We start from the raw sequence: 17,209 nt of genomic DNA on the forward strand, positions 1-17,209 counted from the left end.
GTAGCGACTGCTGAGACAGGCACATGGCACTACTGACAAGCAGAAATATATTAGGGAGTAGCTATACAATCAGGAAATCAGTGTCTGATTTCTAGTGGAACACAACCTCACAGGAAGGCTGTGAGAGAACAGATACTGATAGCTGCTCCTAGGGCAGCTGCTGCTAACCACACCGGTGAATAATGTAGTAATATGTCCTTATTGCTCCTGACCCAGGATTTCCCCAGCTCCTATGCTCTTGGTTGTGCAGGAGATGTTAGTACCTCCACTATCTCTCTCAGCAGATCTACCTGCATACCACATAGCCTGCTCTGTCTAGGCTGCTTTCCTCTGAGGAATCATTTTTACACTTCCCTCTGGGAGGAAACAGCTTTTGCTATTTTGCAGAGAACTTTGCTCCGGCTCCGTACTGAGCTGTCTGTATCTGTGACAGCAGAGCAGGACCCTGAGTGGATGGCTAGGTCAATGCTAGAACCTGTGCTGGTGCTGCTCCGTGAAGTTCTTGACATGCTGGACTCTGTTCCACAACCCATGCTTTGGACTCATGCTCTACCTGGCTGGTGAAAGTTAGTGAGCAAACACTGAGTCCTTTTCTGATGGAGAATGTCATGACCTCCTTTAAGGAAGGTCATCCTGATCTTCCATTTTTGGCTAGGATTGTGGAGCAGGTTACATAGATGCCTCTGAGCTTCTCACTCCTTGTCAGTCTGGCTTCAAAACAGGTTACAGCACCTGAAACTGCACTGTCAATGATTTTCTGGCAATAGTTAAAGATAAGTTGTCCATACTGATATTGCTCGATCTATCACACATTGATCATGGACTACTGGCACTAACTTGGGGACCGGCTGTCTTGTGGTGACTTTATTCTCTCCATACGAGAGATCCCAGAGAGTTGTTTTAGGTAATTATTTTTCTCTCCTGAGGGTGCCACACAGGGCCCCATCATATCATCCCTCCTTTTCAGCATATAGGGCCATTGCGGGGTGAGGGAAATAGGGAGGAGACATGGGATGAAATCTCATATTTTCTATATGCTGATAATACTCAGCTCCATCTATCCATTTTGCCTGACCCAGAGAGTGTGGTTTAGTTTCATTCTCAATATATGAGCATGAATGAGAGTGAGCTAGCTGACGTTACATCCTTGAGAAGACTGAGGTGATGACGGTAAGCAAAGGGAAGCAATCAGAAGATAAGGTAAAGATATCAGCCCCACTAACTGAGGTTGTGTGACCCTTAGAGCATCCCAGTGCCAGAGGGCAAGGGCTCACTGGTATCAGGTAATGGGTTTCAGCTGTTCTAACTCACTCTGGTTATAATCTGTATCTAAAAGGTGTCGTGTAACATGATATTGGAAAACTAATAATTTGCTAATCATTAATGCTCTTGCATGATGTATGTGTGAGTTATGGATCTATGCTGGAATGATGACTAAAATGTGTTTAAACCAGGCATGTCAGGGGAAATTGGTAAACAGGTCTGCCCTAGATAAAGGAAAGTGTATTTGCTTCTCTGACCAGTCCAGTCATCAGGCAGAGACAGTGAAGGTTCATTTACATATTAGGTGAACAAGGCTATCTTGCTAACAAGTCAGGGTGGAGACAGCTTCCATCAGGAAAGAGAAACTTTATCTGGGCTATAAAGACAAAGGGTCTGAACCTCATGTGATAAGAAATGGAATCAACTGATTGCGTACAATATTACTGTATTACAAAAATTTATTGAATGAAGTGTTTTATAAAAGTTTATGACACACTGGTGATTAATGTAATTGTAAAATGTAAGTATTAGCACTATATAAAGAATTATGGATACTTATTGATATTAGGCTTTACAGTCTATGTCCAAACAAAGAGAGAAACAAGGTGGGGTTAAAGTCTCTAGAAACTGAATATAGGTGAGAAGTCTGCTTAGGCAAAGATCCTTTGCCTAGAAAGACAAGAGTGACTAGCTCCTTGTGCTTCTGTGCCAGGTCCTGACTGAGAGAAAATCAGCCGTGGCTGGGAGAAAGGAAAATTGGTGAAAAAACTCATCTTGAACAAAGCCCAGCTGATATCTTGCAAGATTAAATTTTAGACTTTAGATGTATGTTTTCAGTTTTATTTACTTTAACCCTTTCTAACTTTGTCCCTTTTACTTGGCATCACTTAACCTATGTCCTATTGTGAATACATTTGTTTCATTGATACTGTAAACCAACTCAGTGCTATGTTTGAAGGGAAGGGTGTGTTTACCCCAGTTAAGTTCATAAGCCGTAGTGTGCTTTTTTCTTTTTACAGGAGCAACAGACCTTGTTATTTCTCTGAGTGGCCCAGGAGAGGGCTAGACATTGCAGAGCACATGGTTTTGGGGAAATTCAGGACTGAGAGTATGTTGGTGTCACCTTGCCACTTGTAACCAAGGCTGGTGGAAGGCAGAGTGGGGCTGTAGCTATAGATTAAGGGTTATCTTTAGATTTGAGGAACTAAGAAGCGCTTGCTCGATGGTAGGCGTTAGAATGTTCCCATATGTGCTACCACAAGGAACATGGAAGTAATAACCGTGAATCTGCTTCAGCAAGGGGTGACAAGTATGATGATGAGCTGAAATGGTAGTTACATGTATTAATATACTAACTTATAAAAGAAGGACATCTCAACATTAGTAGGATGAAGAAATGCAAATAAGGAAAAGGAAAACCCCTACTGAATATGCATTAGATATCATGGTATCAGCATATCATATTATAAACGTTGCATCCCAGCCTGTGAGCAGTAGGAGAGAGATCCCTTGGGAGGTGCCAGAATAATGCCCACTGGTGATGTTGAAAAAGATGAGGAGGAAGCCAACTGGTAACTTTTCAGGTTGTTCTGCAAGGGATGGTTTGAGTAGATGGATGTTCAGATGTACATGCTGTAGTCTCTCTATCTCCATTACTGAGTGTCAGTGTTTGTAACTTTGCTAAAAGTTTTAATAAACTATTTGTAAATATAGAAGAATTCCTATAATGTGAGTGTTGCAACTGTGCACATTGGGGTTCCCAACTATATAGTAATTTTAATAATACTGGGCCTGAGCTTGGGATGAGAATCTGTCTACCCTCAAAGTGCTAACTGGGAATTCTTAAGTAATCAATATAATGAATACATAATCTATAGATCAGGCTATATGACACAACCCCTTAGTGATCTGAATTGCACCCCGAAGTATGACAGTGGTGTAGTCAGCATGATTTACACACAGTTTGGTAATTTAATTGAGGTTTATGCTTCAAGCACTAGTGAAATAATACTTCAGGAGCTCTTGAGTTCATCTTCTGATCTCATGTGGCAATGTTGTTCAGGGAAAGAGGAGGTCTCTCAGGTAGGCAGTTCCTAAACCATTCAAAGTATTTTAGCTCAGAATTAACACCTTAAATCAGGGGTCGGTGGGCAACCTTTCAGCAGTAGTGTTCTGCGTCTTCATTTATTCACTCTAATTGAAGGTTTTGCGTGCCAGTAATACATTTAACGTTTTTAGAAGGTCTCTCTCTCTGTCTATATTATATAACTACACTATCATTGTTTGTAAAGTAAATAAGGTTTTTAAAATGTTTAAGAAGCTTCATTTAAAATTAAATTAAAATGCAGAGCACCCCAGACCGGTGGCCAGGACCCGGGTAGTGTAAGTGCCAATGAAAATCAGCTTGTGTGCTGTCTTTGGCACGTGTACCAGAGGTTGTCTACCCCTGCCTTAAACTATACTCAGAAAGCAACAAGCAGCCAGTGCAGATCTCAGAGCACTAGTGCCATGCTGATAGTGAGATACATGCTTAACAAACAGTATCTCATGTGCTGCATCAGCTTTAGATTCTGAAACGATCCCTTTTTAAAGGCTAAAAGGGACTATACATCTCTACCTCTTTATCCCTCACCTAGCATCAGTAGCCAATTTATTACTGTCTTTGTCAGTTTTTGTAATGAAATGTACCATCTAAAAACTGTTTATCTCTGTTTATGAATACAGCCTCAATTCCTCATAACAAATTGACCAAACATTACATTCTCTCACTTTGTTCGCTAGGTGATTCATATTTCCCATGAGAGCCAGACAAATTTTTCTCCTGTTTCTAAATTCTTCTCTGGCAATTTGGTGTCTAGGTTGACTAATTATATTATCATGGATAGACTTAAACAAATGGCTAACAGATTGTCCTCAGGGTTTCTTGCCTATATAACACCAGAAGACCTTGCACAGGACCAGCTCTAGCCACCAGCAAACCAAGCACAATTCCAAGGGCGCCATTCTGGATGGGTTTTTTTGTTGTTGCTTCGGCAGCTGCACTCAGATTTTTTGTGTGCGCGCGCGCGCTTGGGGCAGCAAAAAACCTAGAGCCAGCCCTGGCCTTGCAGTAATATCTAATACAATTGATTTCCTATCTAAGCCAGAAAGCTGCAACCACTCATCCTCCATGCCATTATTAGCCATTGGAGAATTGATTGGAACCCTAAATAGAGAGAATATATGCATCACTCAGCCAAAGTGAATCAATGAGACCATCTATTTCTTATTCCTGATGGGGCCCAAAATTGGTGGATGCAGTTGATTGATTTCAATGGAACTACAGGCAAGTCTCATCTTACGCGGGGGTTCCGTTCCGCGGTTAGCGCGTAAAGCGAAAACCGCGTATAGTGAAACAGTCATTGAGTTGAATGGCAGGCGGAATCACCCACACTACAGATGCAGTTTTTATATTTTTCTTTTTCTTTTTTCCCCGTTTTTGCCGATCGCACAAAGCTGAATTCGCAAGTTAAATGCGCCTAAGATGCGACTTGCCTGTACTTGCAAAATCAGAGAGGAAGGGTGGCAGATTCTGGTTCCATATAACTTGTTATAGAATAGATCAGTATTGACCATTATGCACTTAATATCTGCGGGAACATGGCATTTTCTATAATGAATAATGTTTGGCATCCTGCTTCAGCACGGATGCTGCAGAGATAAGCAAACCCTTGGTATAGTGCATCTGACCACATGTACAATTCTGTACACTGGAAAATTTTCTTCCTGACTCCTGTGGCACTCAGCATACACATGGAGCAGTGTGATTTGATGAATCCCAACCAACCCAGTATTGAGAGAAGACAAGTCCAAATAATAGGAAACTAGACCTGAACTATCGTTCAAACACATCAGTACTCAGACTTATTTATTTACAGTAGTCTTTCTGAGGGGAAGTTTAAATCTCTGGAGATAAAGTGGATATATTTGGGATTCTCTTTTTTAGTGAGTCAGCCACACAGCACGCTGTGGAATTGTCATCCTTGGCATAGCAGGGCTGGCAAGACTCTGGTGCACACTCTGGGATTGCTTTCCTGGAGCACTGCCTTCCCAAACTAGTACTGAAGTGCTAAGGTGTAGCATGGCTTTTACTATAACTGACTGTATACCTAAAGTGAAACATGACTTTAGTGTAGGTGCACAATTGATTTTTTTCACTTTTACTTCTGCCAAGTACTAGCGACTAGTCATGCACCTATTGTGGACAAGCGTGGCATTTTAGCTTTGTGTGAACTGTTTCATTAAGATTTCCTTGGAGGAAGGAGTTCTTGGAGGTAAGGATTTAAACACGGATTCCATCAAACTGAAAATCCTGTTTCTCCACTTGTTCTTCAGTATGAAGAGGAACTAAGGTCTAGAGGGTTGGAGGATTAATTATTAGCATTTATTACCATTACAACAGCATCTACAATATGCTAAGAGCTTTCCAAACATATAACAGTCCCTGCCCCCAGCAGCTCACAAACTCAGAAAACAAGCACTAGAAGAAGGGCAAAGAAGAAGGATAAAGCACAATAATGGGGTTTTTTCGGTTGCAATTGGCCTGCTATCTAGCCAATGCCAGTAACAATTTCTCATGAACATCTTTTTTAAGTGAGTCTCAAGGAGAGCTTGGGAAGAGGAGAGGATGGTGGCATTAGACTAGTTCACGTGTATGGATGCTGCAGAAGAAAATGGACAGGTAGCTGCATTCTCTTCCTGGTTCTGCCAGTGCTGCTTCTGCAGCTCACTTTATTAGGTTTCCTTGTGCTACCTGGTAAGTGGGTTTCTATACATATGAGTGTTAAAAACAAAAATGTAGCCATTCATTTAATTGGCTAAAGCTACGTATTTGAGAGCAGCGCTTCAGACCTTGCACCTGTGTGTGTGGTGTGCAGAACAAAATGCTTGCACACAAACTGTTACATTAGTTAAAAAAGGAACGCAATATTAACAATAAGGGGAACAAAAAAATCACATTTGTTTTGATGATTACTGTTTAGTTTTCCTTTCTGTTCAGCAGGTGGCAGTGATGACACAGCAGTAGTGGGAATCAGGCTTCTGGTATCATAGGAGTGTCCTATAGACTAGAGCAGTGGTTCTCAAACTTCTTTTTCCGCGGACCAGTTGAAAATTGTTGAGGGTCTCGGTGGACCACTTAAGGATATTTCCAAATGTTGTTTGTGCTGTTAGCTAACTTTTGTAAAGCGCTTTGGATAAAGGCACTATATAAAAAAACCTTAATAATAATTGATGTTTTTTGTTCTACAAATAAAAGCACACAACTCATATTTTAATATCAGTAGTCTTACCTTTCTAATGCAATGGATGTACCCTCTCTCCCCTGCCATGGCAGCCCCCAAGCTGGGGCTGGGAAGGAGGGGAACGGGGTCTCCCCTGCCAAGCAGTCACTGAGCTGGGCTGGGAAGGAGCAGGGTGTCTCCCTCTCTCCCCCACCATGGCAGCCCCCGAGGTGGGGCTGGGAAGAAGGGGGGAGGGGTCTCCCCCACTACAGCGGCCACTGAGGGTATGGCTACACTTGAAACTTCAAAGTGCTGCCGCGGCACTGCTTTGAAGTGTGAGTGTGGTCGTAGCGCCAGCACTGGGAGAGAGCTCTCCCCGCGCTGCACGTACTCCACATCCTCTACGGGTGTAGCTTGCAGCGCTGCTGCGACACTGTTTACACCGAGACTTTACAGTGCTGTATCTTGCACCGCTCAGGGGGGTGTTTTTTTCACACCCCTGAGCGCGAAAGTTGCAGTGCTGTAAAGCGCCAGTGTAGCCATGGCCTGAGCTGGGCTGGGAAGAATGGGGGTATCTCCCCCACCACAGCAGCCACAGGGCTGAGGCTGGGAAGGAGGAACGTCTCTCCCCTGCAGCCGCAGCCCTGGAGCTGGGGAAAGTCACTTCTTTCTCTGGCCTAAATGTGTAGAGAAAGCCAGCATTCACTCCCCGACCCCCTACTGCGAGGGGGGAATCATGCCATGTGTAAGTTCAGGGAGATAATAGCAGTGATAAAAAGATAACATAGAACAGTTCAGCAAAGGGCTCAGAAGCATATCATTGAGGGTAATGGTCTCATGAATTATACTGATCACATTTCTGAAGTGGTAAAATTGTTTACAGAATTTCCAGCTGTAATACGATGGGACAAACTGTGGAAGGGGGAGAGAGATGGTGGCAGTGTTATCCAGCATCCCCAAAAGGGGCAGGTTGGAGGGGAGGGCGTAGTGGGACTGCCACCCCTTTTCTATTCTATGTAGGTTCTTCTACAGCTCATCAGTGTACTATCTTCCAGTAGCAACATGACTACACAGGTCTCGTGTTGTTTGTTCTCTCATCCCGCTCTGCATTCACTAGTTCTTTTGCTACTATGTCCCAGAGCCTTACTCACTAGAGTAATCTAGCTGAAGACAGTGGGATTTTTCACAAGTCAGAACTACTCAATAGAAAAAAAAATGGCACCATTTACACAAGCAAGGGTCATTTGTGTGAATAAGGATTTGCAAGATTTGGAGTCAGTGATATGACTCCAAAGGGCAAGGATTACTCACATGAGTAAAAGCAATGCAGGATCATCCTGCATGTTAAGTAAAAGTAGTACAATTAGAAAGGCAGTGTGATTCAGTGGACAGGACACAGGATGGGACAGGCGACAGGACTTCTATGCCACTCACCTCCTGTGCGACTGGGCATGTCACTTTGCTTCTTCAGGGCTGAATCTTACTATAAATGCTTGCCACATAGTAAGCATTTCAATTGGTACTACTGCAATGCAAATAACAATCATAATATAATGAAACATGGTCATACGAGGGAATTGTATATTAAAGGACTGTAAAATCTTCAACCTTCATAGCACCTGTGAGTCTGGGATTCATGTTTGTAGCAACATTTTCTTAAGCTCTGATAGCTAGTAATCAAGACAATCAGTGTTTCGCTTTTATTGTGATGTACAGTGCAGTGCAATCTCATACCTACACAGGAAAAAAACCGAAACAGTGAAGTGGAAACCCCAGAAAAAACTGCAGAAATTATGAGGCGTTTCTCAATTTACCTGTTTATTTGAAAACTGCCTGGTGCAATCAGTTTTGTCTGTCTTTTTTTAGAGGGACTTTAGAGGCAGAAAGAATTTACTGTCTGTTCTGATGATCCAGTTATCTAAGTCTCCTCCAAGAATAAAATTGCACATGCATTAAAAACTGAACAGCTGGACCAACAACATTTCATTGATTTTTTTTTATTTGACACCCACATTACAAAATTTAGAAACCAGAGACAGTTCAGGCACACTGTTAAAACACAGTATAAATTAGGTTTGTAATATATAAATTCTATACATAAGTAAATTAGCTTGAACATGACTGACAAAATGGGTCCATAACAATCTCACCACAGCTGTATAAAAAGGCATTGGAGTGGGGTGGATATTATAATCATGAATGTAGGCTAAGACAATTTCCACAAACGGCTATAAAGCGTACTGATGACCATGCTATTTTTGCAGTGTTTATGCAGGGTATAGTATGCACATTACCATGAACATTATGTAAGGTCTATGTACAGTCACAAAATCATAATAGCTATTGTCAAGTAACCTTCCTGTTGCCTCCCTGTGCAGTTAATATAGTGTCAATATTAACTGAGAACTCCTATTTAACAAAAGGTGTTATTGGATACCTATCTGACCCGAATATGAAGGAACTTGGGTTTAAAAAACAAACATCAAACAACAACAAAAACAAAGTAACAAATTGCAGGAAAAAACACAGCTACTCAGTACCCATGCTCAGGTGATCAGGAGACACTTACATCTTTAATACCATATTTCTTTCAATGCCCAGTTTGGTTCTTGCTTTATAAAAATATCTATCACAACATAGTGCCCAGGTTTCTAAGCACAGTTGCGCAGGGAGTTGTATAGCAGAGGGGTAAAAACAGAGTTTTGATAACACCACTGGTAAAATTTGGTGGACATTTGGAATGTAGAGTAATGCTTTTGAGTCCATTTAGGAGCTACCAGTAGCAGACGCTTTCACATTTAATAAAACTTGCTAAAAGTGCAACAACTCTTAAATCAGATTTCTGTCCTATGCAAATTGAATGCTCATACTTTTAAAGATTCATGGCATACATCTCAGTGTTCTGAACCTTGGACACTGATTTTATTTCCATAATTGTTACACTAGCAGTTTCACTCTTTTTTTACAGACTACCTCCTATGGGAAGTTATGCACATGTGTAAGAATCATATCTTTGAAAGCTTCCTTAAATTTAATAGCACTGAGCTCATCCCTTTCACTGAATGCAAAGAGTTAATGGGATAGGCAAAGAAATACTGAACTGTAACAAGTCATCCCAGTACAAGATCCAATACATCTTATTGCCAGATACAGGCCATAGGAATCTGATAGAAAAGCATACTGTAAACTTTAACCAAGCTTGGTCTGCTATGAAAACACATAGGAGCCTGTCTGTATTCCTCAGCTACTCAGGCTACACCCCCAAACTCAGACTTATCCATGGGTGCGTCAAACTCCAGAGAGCCATTGTAGGGTCAATCATTCCAGGAAGACAGGAACATTAAAAGGTGCTCATTATAGGACTGACATAGTATTGATCAGATACAGCTAGCTGATAGGGTTACAGCTGTCTGGAAAGTACCAGTGCTCCAGTACTTTCTGTAGTGAACTGAGTTCAGAATGGCAGCTCATGGTGCCTTGAAGAGAGGTTGGCTAGTTCAAATATTTGACTTACAGGATGTTTAAACTTGTGAATCCAGAGTCTTCCCCACTTCAGCAAGGCCTGGGAGCTTCACAGAAGTAGGAAGGTTTCCTGCTGCTGCAACAGTAGCCTGTGCTGGCTGTTTGATAATAGCAGGTGATGCTCTGAAGGGAGACCTACCCCTGGTCTTTTGGGCTGAGGGCACTAGGGTATGATTACAGAGCCTGCATATGCCAGAGGAGGATACAAAACGTCTACTGAAGTTTTGGAAGAGCTGCTTGTTAGTCATAAGCCCTCCTCAACAGAGGCAAAGGCATCCAGGAGGAAATTAGCAGCTTTCCAGGCTCACCCAGATTTCTTCAATTTGCAGGGCAACAATCTGAGTCTGTCCACAATGGCAGAAGGGGAGCACAGATGGGAGTAAGACTGACTCAAACAGAATTCATGATTGAGAGGAGCAGCCAGACAACAAGAAAAGTCCCAGCAGTTTTTAATTGGTCTGGCCTATTGCTTAGGGTGACCGTACGTCCCCTTTTGGCCGGGACAGTCCCTTTTTTAAGTTTGGGTTCCAGCCGTCCTGACATTTTTTGACAAAAGTGGGCATTTGTCCTGTTTGCTCTTGCCAACTGATCAAGTTGGCAAGAGCAAACAGCCCTGTGCGGGGGGGAAGGCAGGGCTCCAGCGGGGAGCAGGCAGGGCTTGAGAGAGCAGCGATGCCAGCCTCAGTCTTGTGGGGTGGCAGGCATGACTTGGGTGAGCGGTAACGCTAGCCCCAGCCTTGCAGGGAGAGGGGGGAGAAGAGGGAGGGGCAGTCAGGGATTGGATAAGCAGTGACCCCAACCCTGTGCAGGGAGGAGGTCAGTGTTTGGGCGAGCAGCTCGGGTCAGCCCTGTGTAGGGGGAGGGTGCGGGGTGGGCTTGGGCTAGCGCCACGCAGTGTCCCGTTTTCCCTTTGGGAAATATGATCACCCTACTATTGCTTCACATTGAATCTAAAAGGTCCTGTTCCCAAAATATCTGTGTTTTATTGGAGGCTAATACTCCCGAGATACTCTCAGTAAAGTCGTTGAGGATGATTGTTAAAGAGCAGTTTGCGCAGTGGGTAACATTCAAGTATTTGTCTCATACCTGAATACCAATTCTCTCTGCTCCTGGGGAGGTGAGGTACTTGAAAGTTCCGTTACATTTGTCCTACTTCAGCTGCCTAGAAAATGGTGAAACACAGATTCATAGATTCCACGGCCTAATGCCCTGTGCTCTCTAGTTTGCCCAGTTCCAATAGCTCCATAACCTAGTTGTATGATGGTTTCTGGTGTATCCTCATGTTGGATGAAATCTATCCTGGTGCGGAGGACCAGCCCAAGGCTTATGCACCATTTGAATCCCATTCTAGCCCTTGTGCCGAGGATGCCTGGGAGAATTTCACCCACTATCTGTTGGAAACTTACAAGAAAGTAACTGCTAAGAACCAGAGTGAGAGCCACTTGGCAGACTCACTTCTACTGCAAAATCCACCTTCTTTGCTGTAGCTATTCTTAAATAGTAGTTATTGAATTAAATTAACTAAAAAATCAACAGAGGAGGAGCAAATAATTTATCAGCTCTTTTCAGTACCTGTAGGCCTACAGCCTGTCTCTCTGATGCCTTACACTTTGGATAGTCATTTTCGCCTTTGCACACAGTGCATCCAGATCATTCCCCATCTGATCTGGTAGCCTCTGACATCCCTGTTGCACAAGTGTAAACAACAAAACAAGGTGCAATGCAGTGCAGACTCACACTCTTAAGTGTATTCAGTCCATCTCTGACATTTTGAAATGCACATGAAGATGCTGGAGGAAGACACATTTAAAAAAAAAAAAAGAATTAGTAGCTGGATGAGTGCTGTGTTTTTCACACAACAGTGAAATAAATAAATGCACAATTGAATATCAGCCTGCAAGAACGTCACCATAAAAAAGGGTAACTTGATTACTGCTCCTTTTGCTCAGCTGTGGATTGGCTCTGTACAATGATGTTAACGCCAGTAGGGGAAAGAACTAGAAATATTGGAATATCACTTAAGGTGATATAATTTCATCACAAAATACCAAAGTCTGACACAAAAGGTTTGGTACAGCTTTCACATTTTGCTGCACACTCGTCTCTCTGCATGTGCCTAGCTGCCACTGACATTAATGGGAGCTGTGTATGCTCAGATTTATATAACCCATTAACTAGGGTTGACATTTCCATTCTGCAGCAACACAATGAAGTATGAAAGTTGGCAACACGACACCATCAAGGCATTTCTCAATTTTTAAAGTAGTTGTTTGGTCTTGCTGTTTAGAAGAAATCACAGAAACTTGGACTAAAAATCTGTCTCTCAGACAAGCACAAAATTCTCCTCCATAGATTAAAATCCCCTCTACAACTTCCCAGTTCACAGTTTCCTCAGAATTATTCTATTGGGGGAGGAAATGTGATCTGCCTCCATACAAAACTGCTAGGAAGGTCATCCCCTAAACTGAGGTATGTCCCAAGAAACAAATGGATCTCAAGAAACCTAGAGAAACCAGATTCAGCTACATGGAGACCTATTGGGTCTGCACGGCTTCCTGGTCATGACCCAGGATCCTGGTTTTTCGTGATAACCCCTCACCCCCAAATTCTCCAATAAAAAGTAACATAAAAATCCGTATTCCCATTAAAATGAAACGCTGCACTTTAGTTTCCCTAGTGACAATATATACATATCAGTTGAACACAATGTTTTATTGAAATATAGTAGACCCCACCTTTAGCCCAGCCTCCATTATCCGGCTTTCTGTGTTAACCGAACCAGCAGCTGCCCAGGGCTAACCACCTGAGCCCTGCTGCTGTCAGCCCTGGGTGGCTGGTGGTTCAACTAACACAGAGAGCTGGATAATGAAGGTTCAGATAAATGGGATTCTACTGTATGTAAATTTAAGGTGCATTCAAAAATCAAGCAAAATGGGGGGGCAGGCTACGCACATTCAATAAGTGACGGTGGTACTTTCAGTAAAATGTCATTAATAGTTAATATATACATATTTTCCACAAAATGTAAAAACTAATGATTCTCTATAAAAATGCAAATTCTGTGTTTCTGGAGCAAACGGATTTCTAGGATCCCTGGTCATGATTCCATGCTTCCTTGCCAGCCATTGCCCTTACCACCGGGGGAGTAGGGAATTCCACTCAGCAGAGAATCCTCACGTGGTTAAAGAAGGTTATTGACAAAGAGAGGGGTTGCTCCTGCACACTGGATTACTTCCAGCCCCTCCCTACCTGACCTGGGAAGCCCAGTCATTGTACACACATGGAGGGACTTGAACTGGTACTATTGCAGGGGAGCAAGCATGCAGTCTTTCCTCACCCTTCTTCCCAGACCCACGATCTATGGCCCCAGTGCTCATAGAAGGAGCAGGGGACGACTACACTCCAAGTTATGAAGATCAATGTGCAGCGCTGTGATTGTAGGTTCGCGGTTGCTCATGAGTGTTGGGGTTTAATTGCATCTTTATTTTAGGAAACAGATCTCTGAAGCATTTTGCTTTCAAACCCCAAAATGCTCAGGACCAAATTCTGCCTTTGGATGGACGTGGGAGGCATCATCTGATGCCAATGGAAGCTGCATGTCCACAACCAAAGGCAGAATTAAAAAAAAACTATAAAAAGCACAAAGACAGGAAGAGCTTTTAAACTGATGAGCACTGACCAATTGTCTTTTACCTTTTTCCTTCTTATTTCCTAAACCGGTCATGAGAAAACAAACAATCAGATTCAAAATCAAAGGGTTTTTGTCTTCCAATTAAAGATTCTCCTTAGACAGTATTGATAGCTTCTGCCAGTTTGAATAAAGAAGTTTTTAAAGCACAAAGGCCAAATTCTGATCTCAGGTGTATAAATGAACTCAAGCCAATTTCAGCCCTAGTCTAAGCTGCTGTAACTCCAATGAAGTCAATGAAAGTTCATGCGAAGGCCAAATTTTGACCTCTGGTAAGTACACCTGTGTATCCAAGGGCAGCATCTGGGCCCAAGATGAGGGCCAATAACTACAAACATTCACCACTATAATTTCTTCTCTATCAATGATTTTCAACAGCAAAATGTGAAGTAATTGTAGGTCTGATCCAAAGTCTGTTGATATGAATAGGAATTTTTTCATTGGCACGTCACTGTGCTTTGAATCAGACCCTACGCGAATTTCAAACAAAGTAATTCTAAGGCTAGATTGCATTAACTTTGTACTTCTTTTACAATGATATGAACAGCAATATCATCACAATCACTGCTGACACAACCTAGATATTCAGTAAGCTGAGCTCCATTCCAAATGGTTTACAGTCATGAGCAAAACAGTGCCCATGTTTTCAAAAAGCATACAATATATTTACAATAAAAACATGATAAAGGTACCAAGGGATCCATAAGGGATTGGACTGATTTTAAGTGTGTGATTATCTTATCAGCAGATATTTTCAACTTGATAAACAAAATTTCTGCATTTTAAATTGCTTCTCAATTTGAAGTGCATCTTTAGTGCCACCCTGAACCAACTGTCCATTTTTAGCTAGGTAACATGATTGAAGCTGATTTGGAATTTAGGGCATGATTTTGTGACATGTTAAGCGTCTTTTGCAAGGTGCTCAGCATTCTTATCACACTGACTTTGACACAAGCAGAAGCCTTTCAGTAGGCCCCTTTGTTTTTCCTACGTAAAGGAAACTGCTCTACGTAAGGCTGCAAAGTTGCAGGCCTGAGACCTTAGGAAGTAAAAATATGACTTCTGCTACCACTATAATTGTCCTAGAGAGCAGGGCCACCCAGAGGATTCAGGAGGCCTGGGGTCTTCGGCGGTGGGGGGCCTCCGCCACCAAATTGCCGCCGAAGACCCGGCACTTTGGCGGTGGTTCCCAGAACAGAAGGACCTTCCGCCGTTGAATTGCTGTGGAAGATGCTCCGGGGGCCTGGGCCCTGCGAGAGTTTTCTGAGGCCCCTGGAGCGAGTGAAGGACCTTGCTCCAGGGGCCCTGAAAAACTCTCATGGGTGCCCCTGTGGGGCCCGGGGCAAATTGCCCCACTTTCCCCACCCCCAGGGCAGCCCTACTAGAGAGACCCAGATGAACTATTGTTGTTTGTTTACTTTTTTAGACTACTGCAGTCACAGCAGAGAAGTTATACTAATGTTTAATATTTCCACATTTTACTAGGTTGGGCGTTTTCTACACTATAAGTAACGCTACTGAAGTACAGATCTAGTCTGGCTTTATTCTTCAGTGTAGAATCTGCATCAGAAGTTTTCCCAAATGCAAATCCATTGAAAATAATGGAATTATAAAGCCCTGAGAGTGACTAAGTGAATTAGTCTAGAAATCTCTATGCTTTATAACACCTCAGTGTCTGCTGCTACTAGCTCATTTTTTTGTAGTTCTGAAGAGTTCTTCACCTGTCAGTAATGGGAAACGATTGTTTATTTTTTTTATTATTTTATTGCTGATATAAAATTATTAGAAAACTTTAGGGAGACCTCCACTCTCAAACTGATAATGGAACCTTCTCTTGCTATTGTTCCCTTACTTGTTAAACCGGTGAATGAAGCAAGGCCATAATGCTCTCATCTATTATGGGAATTTATTCCTTGGTTGAGCCATGCATAAATCACAGATGTAATTGACAAATTTAGGGCCCTCTCCTGCTGAATCCTGTGGGAGTTTTGCCATTCATGTCAATGAGGGCAGGGCAGGATTTTTAAAGCCTACAGGCTGCTGAATGCCTTCATCTCCCACTGAAGTGACCATGCAGGAAGCAGTCAGCCTCTCTCAGCCTCCAACCTTGAGGGACAACTTTTACAAAGTGCTCTGTGCCTCATGTGAAGCATGGCTTGTCCTCAGTGTTCACTGAAGTCAATGGGAGCTCTGGACGCTCAGCATCTCTGCAAAACAGACCACTTAAACGGGCACCTGCATATGGATTTAGGGGCCAGATTTTTGAAGGTATTTAGATGCCTAAAGATACAAATAGGTACCTAATGGGATTTTCAAAAGCACCTGGGGACTAACTAATTAATTTAAACGGGATTTAGGCAGCTCAGTTCTTTTGAAAATACCACTAGCCGTCAAACTGCATCTTTAGGTGCCTAAATACCTTTGTAGATCTGGCCCTTAGGTGCCTAACTTTAATCACCAGTCTTGCAAGTTTTGAGCAAACTATTGATCCCCACAAGGATCTCCTGAAGCTTAATTCAATAGATTTTGGAAAGTTCTTTTGAGTTCTTAGAATGTGTCGTAGCAGCGAAAAGTATTATTAATTATTATTATTAGAAAAATAATGTTTTTAGTTCATATCTTTGGAAGGCTAGAATCTCAGCTATCCTAGTATCAGAAGGGTAGCTGTGTTAGTCTGTATCCATAAAAACCCCTCCTCATTGTTTCAGCTATCCTAGCCTCCTTCTGACTGTTAAAGAACGAATAATAATTTCCACTTTAAAAAGCAGATCCAATGATGCTGCAGTTCCAGATAATAAAAGGAGACCATTAGCACAATGGAGTCATAATATGCCTGCTATAAAGATATATACAGTAAGGAAAGTGACCATTCAGAGAGTACACATAAGCCTTAGAATTGTTATTAATATGTCTATGAACATTGCCCTGGATTTGGTTGGAATTTAACAGGTTTCTAATGTCGTCATTTTTGGAAATGATTCCATTTCCATAGCTGTAATTTCTAAATTTTGGTTTGTAAAATACACTTCTCTATTTTTACACTCGCATACAAAAAAAACCTATTAACAGCATCAAAACAACACTGGTTCCCAGGCTCAAATGATTCTGCATCCTCCCTGCAGTTAGCCACTTTGGGCAAAAGCTTGAGCAAACAGAGGGACGCTACCGCAAACTCAGTCTCTGACAGACAAAAAGGAAAGGGAGAACCATGGTCCCTCCACTGAAAATGTCTTGCCTCTAGCCCATACGTATTGCGACAGACCCAGGCCAGTGGGGTACAGGAGTCTAGTAGAGAGCAAATGTACTGGTCACTGGGTGAGTAGTTTTCTGTTCCCTGAGTGACCAGAGCAGGGGCTGCGCTAGAGTAATCAGGAACCTACTAGAACCAATTAAGGCAGATAGGCTGATTAGAACACCTGCAGCCAATCAAGGCAGGCTAATCAGGGCACCTGGGTTTAAAAAGGAGCTCACTCCA

The sequence above is a fragment of the Chelonoidis abingdonii genome, chromosome 7 (genome assembly GCF_003597395.2).
Source record: "Chelonoidis abingdonii isolate Lonesome George chromosome 7, CheloAbing_2.0, whole genome shotgun sequence".
NCBI lineage: Eukaryota > Metazoa > Chordata > Testudines > Testudinidae > Chelonoidis > Chelonoidis abingdonii.